Below are 6,000 nucleotides of genomic sequence, written 5' to 3'. Positions count from 1 at the left end.
CAAAAAAGAAACTGATGGTCTTATAAAAGCCTTTATTTTGTTCTTAAAAAAAAAAAAAGAAAGAAACTCAATTCTCCCTCCCCTAGAAAATAATTGAATGCTCAGTTTATATGTTCTGACTATCCGTCCTTTTTCCCCTGGAGCACTTTTTCTTCCCAGACAGCATCTTGCTTCTTTCATTATCTCTCAGCCTGAATATTGCAATTCCCATGGAAAGTGTGATTTTGTCCACAATGGTAAATTACAAACCCCTTTAAAAACTAAAACTACTTTAAAGAACTTAGATTCTAATACTTCTTCAAAACATAAATGTTCTTCCTTCTGTGATAAGCACACTTCTAACATAAGCAGGAATTCACTGTATGGGGTAAGAAGTTCACTGATAGGGTATTCATCATTTTAGTACCAGAAAATAACTAATGAGTGTGACATCACTTCTGAGAAGTCTCAATGAGCCATTCTGTGGTTTGTTATCTCTACTTCAAAGAACTCTTATTCTCCTTTCTTTAATTTTGAGCATAAAAATATTTTTATGCTCTTGATAGGTCCTCTTACAATGCTAGACCAGCTTATCAAAACATAGAGACTAATCAGCCAATTTCACAGAATGGGGACTTGAGTCCCAAAGAGATGAAGCGACTAATCCAGTATATTCATCAGGGTTCTGAGTTGCAAGCAACAGAAATGAAATAGAGCAAATTTATTCATAACAAAGGTTTTAAACAGCTCTCTGGGAAGGTTAAAAGCCATATTTTGGGGTAAATAGTCAAGGCCAATACCCAAAATCATGTCACAGAACTGGTCCACTGGAAATAACTACTGTCTGTGCAGCTGGGCAAATGTGAAATAGCTTGCATTGGCAATCTCCTCCCAGGTCCTCACCCAACCTCTGGACTCTGGGCAGATCCTGCTAGAATCATAGGCATTACCATCCCTAGAAACCTTAGCATGGCTGCTGCCCCCTCCTCACTGAGACAGAGATTCTTCCTGTTGTCTAGTTCTGCACATCTATAGTTGGCATTTCAAAATCTGGATCAGTCAATCCTGTTTGGCATAGTCTGGGTTTTGTATCATGGTTACAAATAAAGCTAAAAAAAAAAAAAGCTGGGAAGGAAACTATCCATAAGTGGTTAGTGAGAGGCAAGTTTTGTCTCAAATTCTGGGAATTTCATAAGCATGGAAAGGGAGTTAATATACTGCACATGATTACATAGAATGTTCTCTATCCATCTTTCTCTCTGCCTTTCTCTCTCTCTCTCTCTCTGTCTCTGTCTCCTTTCATATCTCTAAACAGTTTGTAAGAATAAGACATCCCATATAAAGAGATGCTTTGCACTAAATTTCTCCTAACCAAATCCACAAAGGTTATTTCAGAAATCTCTTGGAGCCCCAAACACACCCACAACCTTATATTTTGACTGGCCTGACCACTACCTTATAGCTCTTTTATGCAACTAGGGAAGGAAAGCCATTTTAGATTTGACAATTTGATAATGTGAAAACTGTCCACATCAGTAGAGAATACCAAACTAGATGACTATTCAGGGAAAGAAAGCCAAGAATGATGTGAGGATATGGGGAAGAAAGGCAACAGATTCATGTAAGAGAATCACCTCCTTAATAGATAAAACATAAAATTCTCTTGGAGGTATCAGGATAAAGGAATGCTGTCATCTACATCAGTGACCCTGAGACCTCCCCTTGGAATATGCTGTTTATTTAATTAAAGAGTTGATTTCCTTACAAGTGATAGCACCAGTGAGATAAAGGATAGGCATATAGAAGGCCCTGTGTTCTGGCTTTGTCCTCCCACCATATCTTACTTCCTTTTGCCCTCTCTATGTTGTGTTCTAGCACTCATATAATTCCTTGGGCCTTTAACTTACTGCATTGTCATCCACACATAACATTTCTTACCTGGTTTCCATTGCCTTGGACTTTTTTTTCCATTCTTTTCACTTGGTTAACACCTACTTATCAGACACCTTCCCACAGAAGACTTTTCTGACACATCTACCTCCATACTAGGTGAACTGCCTAAGACTTGGAGTTCTGGGTGTTTTTTGGAAGTTGTGGAGGCAAAATGACAATGCACTTCATTGCATTGTGCCCTCCAACTTGTCAAGTCATGTCAGAAAAACTTTTGCCAAAACTATTCTGAAGTTTTGCCAAGTCTGTGATTGAAGGAAAGCAGGGACATTGGCTGATGGAATGAAACAAGAAAACATATTGGTTTCACCATTTGGCTGAGGAGCCAAACAGAATATGTAAGTTCATCCAGAAACTAGCTGCAGTGGGTAAACTAAATAGCTTTAGAAATGGGATTAGGTTGACAAAACCAGGACATGCATTTGATTTTTCAGGCCCGAATCTCATCAGATTATTTTCTTCTTAAATTAAAATGGCAAAAAAAAAAAAAAAAAAAAAAAAGGAAACAAGGCTGGATAACCCCAGGATATTGATGGTACCTATTTCAAATCTGTCCACATATGCACCTCTCCCCCAATTCCATATCGGATTAATAAGGACAAATAAACAGCACTTGACACTTCTTCACTAACACAATTCTTGCCATATTTTGTTTTTACCTTTGGAGCCATGCAAATGTTTACATTATTCAAAATAAATCAATAAGAATTAAAAACAAATTCTAAAACTAAATGCAGAATCACTCAGATGGCCTCCATTATATTTCAAGTGAGTAATATAATCATACTCTGGAGGCAGAAGGAACTAAGTCAAGAAACTTCAGAACTCAGTACTTTGGTTATACAGACTCAGTCAAAAGTAAAAGTACAAAACAGCAAACAAATCCTGAAATCTTGTTAGTAGCCATGTTACCAAGTATGTGTAAAGCATATTCATGCTGGTATGAGCACAGCAATTTAGAAATTGTTAACAGTGTACTGGATGACCGAAGAATGAATACATTGCTAGTGTTGAAAATCAAGATTTTCATGATAGAAGGAGGAAAATAAATGTGGAATGTGGGAAAACATGGAAGAAGGGTTGGGTTTGAATTAGAATTGGAGGGAATTCTACCTCTGTCCATCAAAAGGGATAGATCAACAACACTCCCACTAATGAAGACACAACTGCTCAGATTGTGGTTTCTAATTACCATTCTCCACTAAGAGGACCTGGGTCTTTGAAAAAATGGCCCTCTCTAAGTTTGGGAAACAGAAAACAGTGGATGAACCTGGAATATCTTGTTTCACTGGAAAGCAAAAGAATGCTCCAAAAAAGAAATATAGGAGATGAGGATGCATGAAGACATGGAAGTCATGTTCAAGCAGCTCACTCGGTTGGTTCTGGGAAAATTTTAGCATCAAAATAAAACAGTAACACAGTATAACTTATTGAATAAAATAAAAATCAAAGAAGAAATAAAAATAAAAAGATGATGTTACATGGTAGATAGATGAAAAGAAAAAGATCTCTTTTTTATAGTCAGAATATCAATTAATAAATATGCAAGAATTATGAAATTAGAAACTATTTTTCAACCATCATAGTAAAAGTGAAGCAGGAATGAATCATCAATAAATGCTAAATTTATGGATGATTTTGATGTTTATATATAGTCTCAATATAGCTTTCTGGAAATTACTGTACAAAATGAAAAAAAAATTGTAACTCTACACTGAAGAAAACAAAGAACACCTATTACCAGGAAGGGGCAAAATGTTAGGTGCCTGTGATTCTCTGAGAAGGACAATATCACTTATGTAATATTTTCACCAAAGGTGCTGGAAATTCCAAATGAATCAAAAAGTATTGGACAACCCAGAGTGTGAAACAATCTACTAAATAACTGCCATGTTGTCTGTTGTCTTAAAACATGTCGATGTTTGGGATTCCTGAGTGGCTCAGTGGTTGAGCATCTGTCTTTGGCTCAGGTCATGATCCCAGGGTCCTGGGATCGAGTCCCACATCAGGTTTCCCACATGGAGCCTGCTTCTCCCTCTACCTATGTCTCTGCCTCTCTCTGTCTCTCTCATGAATAAATAAATAAAATCTTTTTTAAAAAAGAAAACTCACTCTTTAAAAAATATTAGAAAGACATCAATGTGATAAAAGCAAAGAAAGGCTAAGGAAACTATTCCAGATTAAAGAACACTAAATAAATATGATTAGTAAATGCACTTTTTGTGTGATTCCACCCAAATACTACAATGCATAGGGGGCGCTATAAAGGACTTTAGTGGAAAATATTTTTTTTAATTGGAATGTGGACTATAGATTAAATAAAAATTTTGTATCACTGTTAATTTTTTTGAATTTTATAACTTTATTGTTTTTACATAAAAGAATACCCTGGTTCTCAGAAAATACCAAGACATAAAACACTGAGGTAATAAAATAAGAAAGACAATAAAGATGTATTCAATCTATATGCCAATGTTTTAGAAAAAAATTATGAAAGACACAGAGAAAAGGAAGTGAATCTGAAAAAAATGTAAGCGGAATAGGAGTTCTTTGTATATTCTTTCAGCTATATTATAAGCTGGAAATAAATTATTCTAAAATTAAAAGTTAAAAAAATGTGTTGGAAAACAAGAGTGCCATTAGAGAAAGAAAATGTTAACACATCCTGGAATATATGTTAATGTAGTAAAAGTATTAAATATATATGGTTAAAACAAAACAAACCTAGAGGAAACCACGGTCCAATTCTGCTGCTGCAGGAACAGCTCAGGAAACATCAAGCCAAGACACAGTGGTATGTGCAGGGTTCCTCGGCATTTCCAAAAGTGATTAATTAGGCAGCGGTTTTTGAACAGTTGGGTTCTCACCTCTTTCCCATAGCATATTTATGTTCGACTTTTAAACTCAGACAAGGACAGTGCATTTGGACACAGGGGCCACTACCTCTGTATAGGCTGTAAAGACAGTGTCCCAGGCAGCTATTGACTTTCAAAAGTGAGTCATCACCAAATCTAGGTGAAAAGAAACCAGAGCCATATTCTTCAGGATAGTCTGTAATCATTGAAGCTTGAATACAATAATCAGAAAGAAGATCCTCCCAAAGGCCAGAAGGAAATCTCAGATAAAATGGCAAGCAACAAATCAATAATCACAAAATATTTAGGAAAGAATGATATTATGAAAGAAATATACTAAATTCAACAAAGAGAAAACTAAAGCTTTTAATATTTATTAGAGAAAAAATAATATGGCCTTAATAAAGCTTTATTTTTAGGGAGAATGAGATATTTTCATTATAAACAAGACTAGGTTGATATGAAAAAGAACCAACTAATGAAAGTCCTTGGAAATTATGATTACATATTAAAATAAATAAATATGCACATAATGGCAAAATGCAATATTTAGAATCATATTATTGATCAGAAATATGAAACAATGAAAGATTGTCCTTATATATAACTTCATAAGGTAAATGGAAATTATAAATGGAAAGTTCAGAACATAATAATGATGCAGAAGTTCCAAAATTTGCCAGTAGAAGTTCCAGAAATAGAAAATACTCCCCCCCCAAAAAAAGGGAAAGAAAAGAAAGGAAAAAGAAGTTCTCAGAGAATAATATTTGAATGCAGAAAAAAATTTCCCTGAACTATCAAAAGACCTCACTTTTCAGACTGAAAGGACCTACTGAATGTAAAAAAGGATGAAAAGAAAACCAGCTTCATATTTTATAGTATACATGTGATATTAAGAACAAGAAATAAATATCAATTCCTAATACCCAGCAGACATATGTGAATACAAATGATATGGCCTTTTCATGAGCAACACTGGATGCTAGAAGACAAAAAAAGCAATTTCTTCATGGGAAAAAAAAAAAGGATTTTGAATCTAAAATTATGTTTTTACCTAATTGTGAGTTAAATTTGAGACAAAATAAAGATATTATTGGACATTCAATGACTAAGAAAATTTATCATTAAAGTAACACTACATCTAGAAAATGTTCTTAAAAATATTCCACCACAAAATGGGGGAGAGGAGAGTCAAAAAGAAGGGGGCAGACACTGA

The sequence above is a fragment of the Vulpes vulpes genome, chromosome 8 (assembly GCF_048418805.1).
Source record: "Vulpes vulpes isolate BD-2025 chromosome 8, VulVul3, whole genome shotgun sequence".
Classification (NCBI taxonomy): Eukaryota; Metazoa; Chordata; class Mammalia; order Carnivora; family Canidae; genus Vulpes; species Vulpes vulpes.
Note: the sequence above shows the minus strand (reverse complement) of the source record.